A 17,723-nucleotide genomic window follows, 5' to 3' on the forward strand; every position below is an offset into this window, starting at 1 on the left:
TGTGTGTGTGTGTGTGTGTGTGTGTGTGTGTGTGTGTGTGTGTGTGTAGAGAGAGAGAGATTTTAAGGAACTGACTCATAATTATGGGACTGAAAAGTCTGAAACCTGCAGGGCAGGCTGAAAGGCTGGAGAACCAGGGAAGAATGGATGTTGCTGTTTGGACTCTGAAGGCATCCTGGAGGCAGAATTCCCTCTTCTTTGGGTGACCTCAATCTTTTCTCTTAAGGCCTCCAATTATTTGGATGAAGCCCACATACATTACAGAGGGTACCTGCTTCACTCAAAGTCTACTAATTTAAATGTTAATCACATCTGAAAAACAACTTCATCTAGACTGGTGTTTGACCAATCATATGGGTACCATTGCCTAGTCAACTTGACACATAAAATCAACCACCGCAAAAGGAGTTACAACTATGAAAATGGTGGAATTTATAATGTACCCTGTGATACTGGATTGAAGTTAGAGGTATCCCTATAAACACATGGTTTTTAATAAATAGATATAGACATGGACATAGACGTAAATATATATATAGCTGCATTATACTTATACACATACACACACACATTCCCTAGCTCTGTCTGCTGAGAGAGGCAAGAAGCAATGACAGAACAGTAGCAATGCACAAAACTAGCACTCGGATGTTAGTTTCTATATAGCATTCTACACTAAAACACAAAAGTACTTCTTAGAGAAAATGCTGGTTCCAGGGCTGGGGCAAGAAGAGCACAAATTAAGCCTAGAATATCTCATGGTACAAAAAAGCACTCAAAAATTATGCAAACATAGTAAAAGGACACAGCAACCAGATTAAAGGGTTCCTACTAGACATGAATAAATTCTGGGACAATGAATAAACAAATGGGGGAGAAGGAAAAGCTCTCCCTTAGAGAAGGGTAGTACTCCAATAAACGTAGAAGAAAGAAAATCATCAGTAGACGCTAAAACTAGTAGATGAAAGTTTTTAGGAACAGCATTTACATGGTTTCAGTTTATCTCCCCACAAACACTTATGAAACCAAAAAGAAAATTATAACTTCACAACAGAAAGACCTGGCTGGCGCTACCTTAACGATCAGTAGTATTAGAACAAACCCACATCGTATAATTCCCAATACAATGCACCAATAAGGACATAATATCATTGTGGCATTTCTGCCAAAAAAAAAGAGAGAGGTTAAATGTAATCAGGAGAAAATACCAGAAAAACCCAAATTGAGAGTCAGTCTATAAAAATTGATCCATATTCTTCAAAATGCTAGTCAAGATAGTCAAAAAAGACTGATAAATTATTCTAAATTATAGCTGACTAAAGACTGAACGCAGTACCTGATTGGATTGATCCATTACTAATCAATTATTGGGTGGATCCTATATCAGGGAAAAAAAACTATTAAAGAAATTATTGGGACAATTGATGGAATTTGAATATAAACTGTGGATTGGATAATAGTATTGCACCACTATCAAATTACCTGAATTCAATAATTGTACTAGATAATGTAAGAAAATCTGTTTAGCAAGTACACACTGAAAAATTATTGTAAAAGGGCACAATATCACTATAATATCTCCAACTTATACTTAAGTGGTTCAGAAAACAAAATATAAACATATATAAATATCCATATATGCATATATATGTTTACAAATATATGTAAATATAAATGATATTCATAAGATATAATAGAGACTTTATACGATAAATTTAATAAAATATATAACAAATTATAGTATAAAGTTTGTATTTATGTACATGCAAATATAAATATAAATTATAATAAAGCAAATGAGGCAAATGCGAACAATGGTGAACAGGAATTAAAGAATATCCAGAGTTCCTTCTATTGTTCTAACAACTTTTCCCTAAGTTTGCATTTCAAACTACAAAATAAATCAAATTTAAAATTACAAAAAAACTGGGGTGTCTGGCTGTCTCAGTTGGTGGAGCATGTGACTCTTGATCTTGGGGTGGTGAGTTCAGGCCCCACGTTGGGCCTAAGAGCTTACTTTAAAAAAATTACTAAAAAGGGTGCCTGGGTGGCTCAGTTGGTTAAGTGACTGCCTTCGGCTCAGGTCATGATCCTGGAGTCCCGGGATCGACTCCCACATCGGGCTCCCTGCTCAGCAGGGAGTCTGCTTCTCCCTCTGACCCTCCCCCCTCTTATGCTCTCTCGCTCTCTCTCTCTCTCAAATAAATAAAATCTTTTTAAAAATTTACTAAAAAAATAGAATATTTTTATATGTGCATGATTTTTTTCATGACAAAACAATGCCTACCACATAATAGATGTTCAATTTATTAGCTTTATTAAAGAATGGATGAATAAACTTATTTTCTTATGAATATAAAAGCTCTTTGTAAGTTTGGAAAAAACTGTGAAACAAACAGTGAAGGTTTTATTAAAAATTGGAAATCCAGGCTTTATAATTCATACCATGTTTTTCAGTTCCTAGATAATCATATTATAATACACACCATGCAAATATTTTTACGTGATTGAAAAAAACTGAACACAAAGATAAACAAGTCAAGTTATCCCCACAATCATTAAGACCTTTCACCCCAGGGGATTTAACCTTAGGTCACAAGGCTAAACAGGCAATCACTCTCTACTTCAGTGTAATCAGCTCTTACCTCTCTAACTCTCGCAAGGTGCACGAATTTGTGTTAAATATTTAACATCCTCTCAAAAAAGGTGTAAGAATGCCTTGCAGAATAACTTAACATAACATTCTCTATTTCCTCCATGATGATGTCTTCATTTTTACCACCTTGTACAACATGTAACTAAATCGGTAAAAAATCCAGTTCACAATCACATCATCCAAACCACTTGGGCCAGGGTACATGTTTGACTTCACAAGGTTTTGAGAATCGTTAAAAACAAGTATCTCAGCATTTGAATAACAAAAACATAATAACTTTGTTACTATTTTGAGGACTATTTCACAAACACTAGGACAGATTTATTAAAAGCAGCTTATTTGTATTTGGAAAGAATAGTAACAGAAAAGCAAAACTATTACTTAGTGAGAAAAGCATTCTACCAATATCCTAAAGCTACCAAGATTTTTATAAATAATCTTCTTGCCTATTTCTATCAAAATCAATGCAGTTCTTATTGTATTGCATAATTGAAAGCTTAACACATTTCAAAACCATGGCTTTGTTTAAGAAAGGAAACTATGTGAGAGATGCTGGCAGTATTCATTGACTGCCTCATATGGCCAGACACTGCATCCAGTATGAATATGCAGATATGAAAGACCTGTTCCCTATTCTTAGTGAATAAGCACAAAATACAATAAGGAACACTGGAATGTACCTAAGCCAACTTGAGAGTAGATGTGTCTCAATAATTTAGTGAAGGTGTCCAGTAAAAGCTAATTATGCCTAGCTGAGTTTTGAAGACTCAATAAGATCTATGCAGGTAAAGAAAGTAGGGGAAGGTATTTCTGGGAAAGGGAAAAGCAAACATGAAGGCGAAGAGGTAGGTGAAAATATGGATGTTTGGGAAACTTCAAAGAGTTTGATAAACTTGAGGCAAAAGTTCACCAAGAGAATGTGATGAAAAATGAGACTGAATAGTTTATCAGGGACCTGATTATAAGGAGCCAAGGATGCCATGGCAAGATGGCAGGGATTTGGGATTCTATCTAAGCAACTATGGAAAACCAGTCAGGAAATTTTAACTGAGAGGTGACATGATCAAGTTTATAAAAGAACACTTATTCTGGTGGGTAACACTAAATGCATTCAGAATTGTCATAAATTCAGTGTAGATATTTTGAAAGCCTGAACTAAGTTGATGATTAAGGAGAATAATATAGAAGTACACTTTTTCCCCTTCTCTCCACATTTTCCACCAAAAACCCATAAAACTAAAACACCACAACACACACACAATCACACAATATTGGAAGGTGGCTTCCCAAAAGATGACATTGAAGAAAAGAAGTGAGCTTGGGGGATAGGCTTACACATAGAAGAGTTCATTGCCCTCTTCCCACTGGACTCTTCCATACCATAAGCAAACCATGTCAGAGCCCTGAGTTTGTCTTTTTTTTTTTTTAACTGAGATATAAAGACATATAACATTGTATAAGTTTAAGTTGTACAATGTGCTGATCTGACACACATATTGTGCAATATGATTACCATCTTAGTAGCTTTGGCTAATATCTGTATCATATCACATAATTATCATTTCCTTTTGGGGAAGAGAACATTTAAGATCTAGTCTTTTCACAACCATAAAGTATGTAATACCATATTATTGACTATAATCACTATGCTGTGCTTAAATCTCCAAAACTCGTGGCAAGTTTGTACCCTTTAACAATATCTCCCCAGTTCTCCCACCTGCCAAACCCTGGTAATCATCATACTACTCTCTGTTTTTAGATTCCACATGTAAGTGGGTCAGTATTTGTCTTTCCCGTCTGACTTATCCCACTTAGCATAATGCCCTCAAGATCCACCCATGTTGTCACAAATGGCAGGCTTTCCTACCTTTGTGAGGTGGGTCAGCAGGCTCCTATCTTTTTATATATTCCTGTTCCCAGGTCTCTTTCCAGGGGTGTGAGCAGGCTACGATTTCCTGTACATCCTGCTGTACCTTATCTGCCATGTGGTGGTTTCCCAGGTGAGCTCTGAGAACTAGACCTAAGGTAAAGTAGTAGGAAGCCTCATTTTGACCACAGATTTAAGCTTCATTTTCCAATCTAGCTTTAGCAATAATAAAGCTAATACTTTAATTTTTACCTGAATGTCACGTATAATTGCTTGATTCTCAGAGAGGTAAATAGATTTCATAGGGCTAGAGGACCAAAGATGAAGAAAAAGTTGGGAAGAAAAGTCGAAGGCAACCCGTCCATACAGGCCTCTGGCAACAAGCTTCTCTAGCACAGTCACAGAAAGCTGAAATTCAGTGAAAAGGTCAGTGATTAATCTGGCTTGGAAAACAAATTTCTCTCTAAAACAGTATCTTTGGTCTGAGTAGATTCAGGTGGAAATGCCTTGGCGGGACATTCAAGGAAAGAAGCAGTGCCAGAACATATATCCTCAGCCCGCTGTGCTAATACAAGGCAAACAGACCTCAGTCTGCTCGCTGCCCATCACAGTCAGTCAATGGCATGCCTAAAGGAAACAGCTTTATTAACACTACATGGTTACTGACTTCCCTGCAGGTAGGCCGAGACTTGGAAAACCGCCTCTCACATTAGGGACCCACCCAGCAATGATTCATATTTCTGAGAAAAGCACTGGTAAGACATTAAATGGCATGCAAAAGGAATTTGTTATTTAAAGTAAAATCAAATTAAATGTCACTGATGCCTCACATTAAGCTTACATAGAACTGCATCCCATTTTTCCTTTTTCACCATTAATATTTGAAATCTACACAGAGTCAAAATACGACATCCCATCATCTGTTGGCTAATATGTTTTCCAGCTCCCTCTGGACCTATGGTCCCATGTTGTGAAATTCAAAACTCTCCAAAGAAGCTGTGTGCTGTGGATTGTAAACCTTTCAGATAGCTTGCTGACTTCACTATTGTGGTTTTTTGGTGTTGTTTTTAATAATATTGAGAATTAGAAAAAATGTCATATAACATATGAACTGAAATCAATATAGCATTTCAGTAGAGTATGGGAATTTATGTCATCTTAATACATCCTGAGAGATAAAGCTTTTTTAAAAATATTAGGTCAGACAGAGAAAGACAAGTCCTGTGTGAAATCTAAAAAAGTTAAACCTATAAAAAACCGAGAGCAAAATGTTGGGTTACCAGGGGACAGGGGTGGGGGAGGTAAGAATGATAGTGTTTAAAGATACAAACTTGTAACTAGTAGTAAATAAGCCATAGAGAACTAGTGCATAGTATAATGAATATAGACAATAATACTGTACCATAATTATGTAATGTGATAAATATCACTACACTGGCAATCATATAACAATACGTGAATGTACCAAAGTAACATGCTGTATACCTTAAACTTACACAATATTACATGCCACATTTATTGAATATTTTTTTAAATATTAATGCTTAAAGAACTGGGTAAGAACAATAAACATATGTCCTTGATATATTTAATATTAATAAACAATACCACACACAACACTTTGCAATACAGAGTGAAGGGCATTGATGTATTATATATCTTACTGTTTTATAGTCTGGAATGCCATTAACTTAAAAGAGTTTATTTGAACTACTCTTTGCTCGTACTAATATAAAATGAAAAATTTTTCACATAATCAGTTTCTTGACTATTTTTCACATAAAAGAACCCTTTGTTTTCTCTCCTCCCCAGGAAATTAGTCATTGAAAGTGATGTCCTTTTACTTGGCTGCTTTTCTTTTTCTTCTAAAAAAAAAATCACTGGATTTCAAAGAAGGCATTGGATCACCTGGCACATAGCCCTCAATCAATATTTGTTGAATGAATAATTGAATGAATGAATGCAAATTATCTTGATTCATTGATGCAGAGGGGAGAGGTAATTTGGGTGAAAAAGAAAAGAATAACTTCCTTTTAATGAGCAAGGCTCCTATTTTCAAAAAGAGAAAGAAAATAGTAGAAAACCAGAAGAGTATCACCTAACAGCTATTTTTTCATTGTTACACACACATACACATACACACACACACACACAAACTAAGCCCATCTCTATCACCCCTCAAATAAAGCTAAAGCTGGATTACAAGAAAAGCTCTTTAAGTAGAAAAGGCAGAATTTTCATAAATGCTTTTTTTTATCCCAGAATATATTGTCCTGTTATTACTCCTTATTTCAAAGAAAAATAAAGGTCAATCAAGAGCCTCTAATATTTAGGAAAAAAGTGTTTGGAGAACACAATAATCCAGTGCTGACATCCATACAGTAATCCCATGTTTCTTAGAGTAAAACATGAGATAGGAGTCTAGAAAGCACACGTCTTTTAAGTTCTTAATAATATATTCACATGTCAGGGCACCTGGGTGGCTTAGTCAGTTGAGCATATGACTCTTGGTTTCGGCTCAGGTCGTGACCTCATGGGTCATGGGATTGAGCCTAAATAGGGCTCTGCACTCAGCATGGAGTCTGCTTGGGACTCTCTCTCCCTCTCCCTCTGCCCCTCCCACTTATGTTCTCTCTCTCCCTCTCTAATATAAATAATCTTTAAATATGTATATATATTTAAATACATATGTATGTATTCACATATAAAACTTATTTTCATATTAAAATAGTATTACTCAATTGTCTCCATTAAACAGTAGAGACTATCAGGTTTATAATTTAAATAAATAATAAGCTATTTGTATCATATTTACATAAATTGAATATCACAGATGCTTCAGAAAATTTCCCACATTTGGAATGATAGATTAAAAGGTTATGCTTAACTCCTAGCTTAACCACATTACAAACCACAAAGAAATCCTGTATTAGGTTTCGTTAATGCTATGTTCCCTTCTAAAAAGTAAAAATTAAAAAAAGGAAAAAGAAAAATCCCTCTGAAGCTTAAAAGGCAAATAACCTCATAAATTTATTGATGATTCTAGGCACCTGTCACATTTACAGCACTTTAGGTTTGTCCTTAGGGAACAGAATTGACATTCAAAAGTGAAAAAAGTAGGTAAAAATTAATAAACACTGTGTAATCATGTATCTATCTTGATAAAAGTTGATTTATAAGTAGAAAAGTTTCTGAAAAGATATATATTAAAGTTTGTTAGTGATTTTCTGCTTTTGCTTATATGCATTTTTGAAATATACTTTTATAATATAAAAAAATCTTTAAAATTGTATTTATGTTCAAAATTTATAGTAATCATTTGTTAATTGAAAAGAAAAAATGTTACTTTCATTTTTTTTAATTTCAAGAAAAGAGGCTCACAATTGTGTGCTCCTCTATCTACAAACAAGAAGTCTGAACTCTGGAAAGCCCTCCATTCCTCCTTTTGAGGCCAACTTAGCAGCTACTTCTTTTGTTCATTTTGATAGATCAGCTGCCTCTTCCCTGCAGATCAGTAATGAAATTCAACTATATGAATCACAGTTACTTGCCACATTTTCTAATTTGACCTGACTTGCTGTTTCTTAGCTGTGGGTCTCATTCAACTTTTAATTTTCTGTGCTTGGCAGAAATAGCACCTCATTGAGGATGTGCAGCTCCAACCTTTCTCATAGTGACTTACCGCCCCTTTTGGAAATCCTGTGCTGCCGAGGAAAAATAGCTATTTGACAATTTGGTTGAACATGCTCATCAATCTAACCTAGAAGAGACTTCAGGCCCAAACTCTAGATTAGAGTTATGTGGTGATAATTTTATCAGCTTTTGTGCTTACAAAAGTAGGACGTTATTTTCTGAGTTAATAATTTAAAACAATTTTCCTGCATTGAGTTCAACGGGCCCCTCAAACTTTACACCAGGATGTGGAAGGGAGATCAGTTTCCTTTTGCTCCTTTCTTCTCTTCCTCCATATAATACCCACCAAGTACATTTAGACATGTACTACTCCAAGGAAAGTCTTCAAAGTTGGTATAACCACGCTTCACAACTGGATGGAGCTAGCCATAGAGATAAAAAAACATATTTCCATGATCTTTTTATTACCATTTAAACAAGTTTCTGGTAGAAGTGCGTCTGAGGTAGGTTTTCCAGATCATCTCTTGAAGTGAAAAAGTGATCAAAATGAAGGAAAATGAAGCAGTCTGACAAGGTGTCTCAGGCCGATTCTCTTCACAAGGGCCATCCCCGCGGGGTGCTGCCAGCTGAGGGCTCTGTTTGCAGTGCTGCCAACAGCCGGGAGAGTAAATACTGAAATCCTGAGCGTCCGTTACACCGGACATAAAGGAGATGACAATGCCAGAATTAACCTGGGAGCCTACTCACTTCACACTACCTCCTCGTATTTCATTGGCAGAGCGCTAAACCAATACCAGCCTATAATCGACTACCACACAGGTTCCATAGCGAGAGACAGACAAAAGAGAACAAAAACTCAGGGGTTAACCACACACTCTTTTATCTTTTAAAATGTATTTGCATTTTTATCAGGAGAATTCATGTGCCTAGTTTTAAAAGTAATACTACAATCTTATAATGAAAAAGGGGGGGGGGAGGGAAAAAAAGAAGAAAAAAGAAAAAAGGAAGTCTCTTGCACACCCATTCAGACCTCCCAGGATCTCTCCAAAGGAAACCACTTTCTGTTCTCTTTAGCTGTTTCTTCTGGTATTTGTCTCTGTATTTCTAAATGACGTGCTTATATATCTTTTTCTTAACCTGACAGTTTCAGATATTTTCTTCCTGTGATGAAAGATGAGGATTTAGCTGTTTTATATTCCCACAGTCTTTCTCTCTCTCTCTTCTTCTGTCTCTCATTTGTATGTGTGTGTGTATCTCTGTCCCCGTCTCTGTCTCTCTCTCAGATTCTCTCTTTCCACAGCCACTATCTTTCTCAGTATCACAAAGGTTAAGTCAATTGTCATAGCTTACATCAATAGAATTTAAATATTATCCATAGCTGATCTACATCATGAAGTAGAATTTTGTTTTTCCTGGAATTGCCAGTTGTTTCATTTGCCTTATTTTCTGTAACTGTCACTAATTCTTGCCTAAATTCTCTGACAGAACTGTAAAACTCCTCTCAATATAATCGAACACACATCTTAAGGTAGCACATCTTAATCCATCTGTTCCATTGTACTTTTGTGAGCTGCTTTGCTCCAGGAACCCTTCCTCCTCCTGCCCCAGCCTGGTCAGTTGTCAGAATATGCTTGCTGCTCAGCCGTTGCCATCGTATTTCTCCTTACCATCACCCTGGCACTTCCAAAGCCTCTCTCCTGTTCATTTTCTGTTTCTTAGATCCCAGATTTTCCTCATCGATGGCCTCTCCTTACTTTTGTTGTAAAAATCATCTGTTATGAGAAAAATGCTTGGAAGAATAATTCTTGTGGAATTTCCATATATCAATTGTCATATTCCAACTGCATGTATAATGTACAGGTTAGCTGGATATTGAATTCCAGGTCAAAAATTTATTGTCCATGGCAGACTTGATCATTTCTCAAAGTTACCATTATTGCTGTAAAGAAGTCTGAGTCATTTTAATTACTGGTTGTTGGGTTTTTTGTTTGTTTTTTGTTTGCTTGTTTTTGTTTTTTTTGGTATATGTATTCTGTTTCGTTTCTCTCTGGAAATTTTTAGGATTTTCTATTTCTCCTTTGTATTTTGGACTTCTACAGTATGGGACTCAGCATGAGTCCCTTCTCATTTACACTGTTGAATACTGGTACAACATTTCAATCTAGAAACTCATGCCTTGAGTTATGTGATATTTTCTTGTATTATGTCTCTATTTCTCTTCTCTCCATAATCTCTATCCTCTTTTTGAAACTATAATTAGTTGAATAGTAGAGTCCTAGCTTGACTACCCACTTCTTTTGTCCTTTATCCTTTCTCTTTTATTCCATCTCTTTTTCTTTTTGTTTCAGTTTTACAAAATTTCACTAACATCTTCCAAACTTTATTAAATTTTTCATTCTTGCTCTCATTTTTAATTTCCAGAATCTCTTTTTTTTTTAACTCTATACTACTTTCCCTCTACTTTTGAAGTATTTTAGGATAGTTCCCATATCTCTCTGAGAATATAAATTCCCCATCAACAATTTTGGACAATTTTACAATAGTATTACTAGTTTCAGGGGTAGCATTTACTGATTCATCAGTTGCATAAAACACCCACTGCTCATTACATCAAATCAACAATAAAATACTTCCCATGAAGTATTTTATGATATTTCCCATATCCTTCTGAGAACATCAATTTTGTTTTTTTTTTAATTTAATAAAAAAGATTCTCTTCTGATAATGGCATTTTTTTTCATTTTACTCCAGTCTTGAAGGTGTTAAAAGCTAGGATTCAATATGCAACTTCTTTTTCTCTAAGAAAAATGTATAAATGACCATATAACTGAATAGACATGGGTTATTAAATGCTTTGTACTGAAGATTACTCTGATAATTTAATATCAAAATAACCTTTAATTTATACCCTTGTCAAGGACACAAATATGAATAAATGGTAGCAAATAAAATCAAAAGGCCTTGACCTAATTATCTAATTTATAGTTATTTGACCCAGATCAGAAATAAATGAGTGAGATTGTCACATTACTCCTCAGTCAGAGAAAAAAAAGAAAGTCCCTAGCACCCTAAAGGAGATTTGTGGAGAAAGAGGAATCTTCTTATACTGTTGATGGGAATGTAAACTGGTGTAGCCACTCTGGAAAATAGTATGGAGATTTCTCAAAAAGTTAAAAGTATAACTACTCTATGACCCAGCAATTGTACCACTAGGTATTTATCCAAAAGATACAAACATAGTGATTAGAAGGGGCATATGCACCCCAGTGTTTATAGCAGCAATGTCCACAATAGCCAAAATATGGTAAGAGCCTAGATGTCCATTGACAAATGAATGGATAAAGGAGAGGTGGTATGTGGTGTAGATACATATAGTATAGATAGATATAGATATAGATATATAGATAGAGACATAGATAGTGTATATAATAGATATACACAATGGAATATTACTCAGCCATCAAAAAGAATGAAATCTTGCCATTTGCAATGATGTGGATGGAACTAGAGGGTATCATGCTAAGCAAAATAAGTCAGTCAAAGAAAGACAAATAGCATATGATTTCACTTGTATGTGGAATTTAAGAAACAAAACAGATGAACACAGGGGAAAGGAAGGAAAAATAAGATAAAAACTGAGAGGGAGCAAACCTCTCAGTTTAATATAGACTCCTTTAACTATAGGCTCCTTTAACTATAGGAAAGAGAGAGTTTACTCAGATAAACAGTATAATGTTTTCAAAAATTTTCCTTAGACTGTGTAATAGTAAATAGTAAAATCAAGGCACTATGACACACAAGAGAAGCTAAGCAAAGGATTATATTTGTGAAAATGAAATGTTCCTGACAATGTTCACATGCTTAAATAAAAATGAGCTAGTACACATAAACTAAAGAAAAAGAAATATTCTCCATTTTGTGCCCTAGATATAGAAAACAGAAACAATGATCCATAAAGCAATGCCCCTCTGAAACAGCAGGAGGCAGGATTCAGAGTATGGGTAAAGGAAGATATAGCAATTTATGCTGAAGTTAAATATCCTCAAAATTGTCTTCACACAGTCACTAGCAAAAGCAGTGGAAAGGAATAACAGGATTAATTACTCCCCAGGATTGTGGGGGTTTCCACGTTTTAAAAAAATCTATGCAAGGCTATCTATTTTCATGTCCTAAAGAAATTATTTTTTTCCCTCAGCCTCTATAGAAATAGCCATTCAAAATTTCCATTCTCCCTCCTCATTCTACCTTTCTTCCCAGCTCTGACCTATAGAATTGTTGCAGTGTTTCAACCATATGCACAGTTTTGCAAGATTTTATATGCAATGATTAATTGTGCTGGTCTTTAGCAAGATGAAATCCCTAAACTTTTTAATACCCACAGTCAACTGGAAAACAATCCCATTTTTAAAAAAATAATGGTAATTAATAATGATAATGATAACTACTACTTAGCATTATTTTGTGTCAGATAAAATGTATCTATTCTTGTTGCTTTACTTCACCCTAGCTAAAAAATTGAGTATCAGTGCATGTTTGACATCTAGGCAATTTTTAAAATGCAATGCTTGTTTTGAAATTATTCTTAAATTAAACTAGTTTATATCATGAGATAAATTTATTAGGTCTGATTACATGCAGGAGAGGTAACTTAAACATATTTTATGTTTTTAAATGTTGCTGGTAAAATATTACCTAACCTAAAGAAAAATAGGCTCACTAATCACAGTAATTCATTAGAAGATGGACAGTGAAATCTGTTTCCTGGCAAAGGTTTCCTCCTGAAAACTAGAAGGAACCACTTTAGCTGAAGCTAAGGTAAAAAATAACTCCAGTATGCCATATTTGAGAAAGCCAAGTAAGCAGAACTTAGTTAAACTTAACTTTTCATTATTATAAATAGGTAACAAACTAGTTTATCATTGTCATAATTATCACAAATTAAATTTTGCTTGATTTTGTACAAAGTTGGTTAATGAAGTTTTCTCACATAATTAGGTATGATTTTAGTATCTTTCTAATTGTTAAGTCATCCTTTTGGATAATCCTCCTTATTTAACTGCCAAAATTGATCTATAGAGTCATTTTGATAATATTTTATTATTCAAATCTCAAAAATGAGCATGATTCATTTTGTGAAACCACTTTTAAACAGGGATTATTACTTACATTTTTAAAAACCATAAATTTCTAACCAATCTTATATAAGTAACAAGAAACAATTATTTCTATAAATGTAGATTTCTTAATACTTTTTTCTTCTGGAAAATTTGTTGCATCTTGGGGAACTGGGAAGTAACTGGCGGGGTCCAGATCTTAGATATCAGAAAAAAAGGGAAAGTAACATGCAAACATAAGGCTTGCATCCAGGTCTAAACCACAGTTCAACAGATGAAAAAAGCACAGGTATTCAGAGAACCAAGAGAAAATCCAGAAAGGCAAAGGCACAAGAAAAGTGGCAAGAATCATTCAGAAACAATCTTCAGGTGATAGAGGAAAGATATCAAATTCAGAACATTTGTAGATTCAAAACTGCAGAATACTCACTATAACAGAATTGCTTGATAAGGGTTTCATTGTCCCTAAGTCAGGACATTCTGGAGTCATTAAAGGTGTCAGTGTGGCTTAAAAAAAAATTGTAGAAATTAAAACTTTAATTCCATAGTTGTATTATTTTTTCCCATCAACAACACTTTCTTATCTATCTTCACTAGGGATGGGTAAACTACAAAGTCAGAAAAATAGACATTGTACAGATAAGATTTCTAAACAATTCTGGGATTCCTAGATAAAAGACACTGCAAATGAAATACAGCAATCTTCTCTCTAGAGGTTATTTTTCAGATACATATTATTTTGGAAGATAGAAAAGAAATGAAAATAAAACAGCCTCTGGGAATTGAAATCAGATTTAGTCATTCATTTACTCTTTTGTTAATTCATCAGACATTTGTTGAGTAATTATACCATGAGCAAGATACATGCTAGATGCTGCAAATACAGTGGGGAAAAAGCAACCCCTATCACATGGGGTGTATAGTCCAGCAGAAGGGATAATGATATAAAAGTACCACAGGGTATCCAGAAGTACAGAGCAGTGACTCCTATTTCCATCACTCCCTGACAAAAATAGCAGGGTAGGGATCTTGGAAAGCTGTCAAGGGCTGAAACTAAACTAATATTTAGATGATAATATTTCTAGGAAAAGGTGGGAAAGATTGTGAGGGAAAAGCAGAGAAAGATGTTGGTTTAGGCAAAGAGAAATAATGAGATGAGTTAAAAAGAAACCGATGCATTTGAGGAATCAAAAAGGAATGCAATCATTTACTTTTTCAAAAAATATTTATTGAACCCTTACATGGCTGGGAATGGAGCCATGGGGAAGACAGAAAAGGCCTCTGCTCTCCTACTATTTACATTTTGGTCAAAGTACATTTGAGGCAGAAGAAATAGTAAAAAACTACAAAGGCTTGACTTGTTTGAGGAACAAAGAATGGGCCAGGGCTGGAATGTATGACCAAGAGGCGAGATCTGCAATAAAGTGGACATGTAGTCAGAAATCAAATCCTACAGAGTTATGTCAGGCAGAGTAAATTTTTTAAATTTTATTTCCTACCAGGGGGGTTTTAGCAAGGAAGATATATAATCTGATTTATATTTTTCCAAGATTACTGTGGCTATTATGTAGGAAATGGATTATAGTGAGGTGATAATGAAAATAAGAAAATCAATTAAAGGATATTATAATCAGCTAAGATACAGATAATGTTGGCTTGGTTTAGAATGAAAGCAGGGGAAATGACAAAATATGACTGGACTTGCAATACAAAGTTTTGGATACAGAGTTGACAGTATTTGTCAATGATTCAGTAGGCATGAGGAACTAAGAAAAAAAAGATATGTGGCTAGAATTTAAAGAAAATGATGAGGCTGGCATGAAAGATGAAGCTAAGAAGAAAAATAAGAAGCAGTTTATGAGAAACATGTATGTATTAGAGTCTAAATATTGATACTAAGACCAACAAGAATCCATTGAAGGATTTTAGGCAGCTATTTTGCTTTGAACAGATATATTTTTTTGAAAGATGACTCTGGTAGGAAAATTCTTTTTCAAATAGCCTCAAAACCTGTAAGACAGTCAAGAAAAATCCTTAAAATATTGTAAAAACTTCTATGGAGAAAACCATAAAGTGTTATTAGAGGAGATAAAAGACCTAACTAGAGAAATATACTTTATTCATAGACTAGAAGATTCAATGTTATAAAGATTTTAGTTCTCTCCCAAGTTAATATATAAATTCAGTGCTATTCAAATAAAAATCCCCAAAAGTTATTTTTAGGTTACTCAGCAATATGATTCTAAAACTTACATTGAGGAAAGCCCCAATAATAAATAAGATCATTTGAAGAAAAGTTATAGGAGCTCAGACCCTTCCAGATATCAAGAAAAAAGCTGTAGTAATTGAACTATGTAATAATGAATACTGTGAGAGAAAATAGACTGATTAACCAGATAGAGAATCAGAAACAGACCAAGCCTAAAAGGAAAATATCTACTAATTAGTATACACCCGTATATACATGTATACTAATCTATAACATATATAGATTAGTATATATATACACTAATGACATCTTTTTTCTTTTTTTAAATTTAATTTTATTATGTTATGTTAATCACCATACATTACATCATTAGTTTTTGATGTAGTGTTCCGTGGTTCATTGTTTGCGTATAACACTAATGACATCTTAAACAAAAAGATAAACTAAGGAAAATGACTTAATTGAAAGAAGATAGTGGAATAATTATTTATTCACAGGGAAAAACTGAAATAAAGTTAGATCCCTAGCTCACACTACACACTATAACCAAAGGGATAAAGGAAACAAGGCTGCAAACGCTACTATGTTTTAGCGTTGGTGACAGGAAATTAAGGTACCCTTACTTGAAGGTTTCTTTTTTCTGAGGCAAGACCATTCATTGAGAGTAAGAGCAAAAGTAAGAGAAAAACATGTTTGAGGGATGCCTGGGTAGCTCAGTCAGTTAAGCATCTGTCTTCGTTCAGCTCAGGTCATGATGCCAGGGTCCTGGGATCGAGTCCTGCATCGGGCTCCTTGCTCAGTGGGGAGCCTGCTTTTCCCTCTGCCTGCCACTCCCCCTGCTTGTGCTCTCTCTCTCTCTGTCTCTCTGACAAGTAAATAAATAAAATCTTCATTTTTTAATTTAATTTAATTTTATTATGTTATTTTAGTCACCATACAATACATCATTAGTTTTTGATGTAGTGTTCCATGATTCATTGTTTTCATATGGAGCACCCAGTGCTCCATGCAGTACATGCCTTCCTTAATACCCATCACTGGGGGTGCCTGGGTGGCTCAGTCATTAAGCGTCTGCCTTCGGCTCAGGTCATGATCCTGGGGTCCTGGGATCGAGTCCCACATCGGGCTCCCTGCTGGGCGGGAGGCCTGCTTCTCCCTTTCCCACTCCCCCTGCTTGTGTTCCTGCTCTCACTGTCTCTCTCTGTCAAATAAATAAAATCTTTAAAAAAAAAAAAATACCCATCACTGGGCTGACCCAGCCCCCCACCCCCCTCCCCTCTAAAACCCTCAGTTTGTTTCTCGGAGTCCATAGTCTCTCATGGTTCATCTCTCCCTCCAATTTCCCCCCTTCATTTTTCCCTTCTTCTCCTAATGTCCTCCATGCTATTCCTTATGTTCCACACTTAAGTGAAACCATATGATAATTGACTTTTGCTCCTTGACTTATTTCACTTAGCATAATCTCCTTCAGTCTCATCCATGTTGATATAAAAGCTGGGTATTCATCCTTTTTGATGGCTGAGTTATATTCCATTGTATATATGGATGACATCTTCTTTATCCATTCGTCTATTGAAGAGCATCTCCACTCTTTCCACAGTTTAGCTATTGCGGACATTGCTGCTATGAACATTGGGGTGCATATGGCCCTTCTTTTCACTACATCTGTGTCTTTGGGGTAAATACCCAGGAGTGCAATTGCTGGGTCATAGAGTAGCTCTATTTTTAACTTTTTGAGGCACCTCCACACTGTTTTCCAAAGTGGCTGTACCAACTTGCATTCCCACCAATGGTGTAAGAGGGTTCCCCTTTCTCCACAACCTCTCCATCATTTGTTGTTTCTTGCCTTGTCAATTTTTGCCATTCTCACTGGTGTAAGGTGGTATCTCAAAGTGGTTTTAATTTGAATTTCCCTGATGGCTAATGATGATGAACATTTTTTCATGTGTCTGTTAGCCATTTGTATGTCTTCTTCAGAGAAGTGTCTGTTCATGTCTTCTGCCCATTTTTTGACTTGATTGTTTTTTGGGTGTTGAGTTTGGTAAGTTCTTCATATATCTTGGAAATCAGCCCTTTGTTTGTAGTGTCATTTGCAAATATCTTCTTCCATTCTGTGGGTTGCCTCTTTGCTTTGTTGACTGTTTCCTTTGCTGTGCAGAAGCTTTTTATCTTGATGAGGTCCCAAAAGTTCATTTTTGCTCTTGCTTCACTAGCCTTTGGAGATGTATCTTGAAAGAAGTTGCTATG

This window comes from Neomonachus schauinslandi, chromosome 3 (assembly GCF_002201575.2).
Source record: "Neomonachus schauinslandi chromosome 3, ASM220157v2, whole genome shotgun sequence".
NCBI classification, from domain to species: Eukaryota; Metazoa; Chordata; class Mammalia; order Carnivora; family Phocidae; genus Neomonachus; species Neomonachus schauinslandi.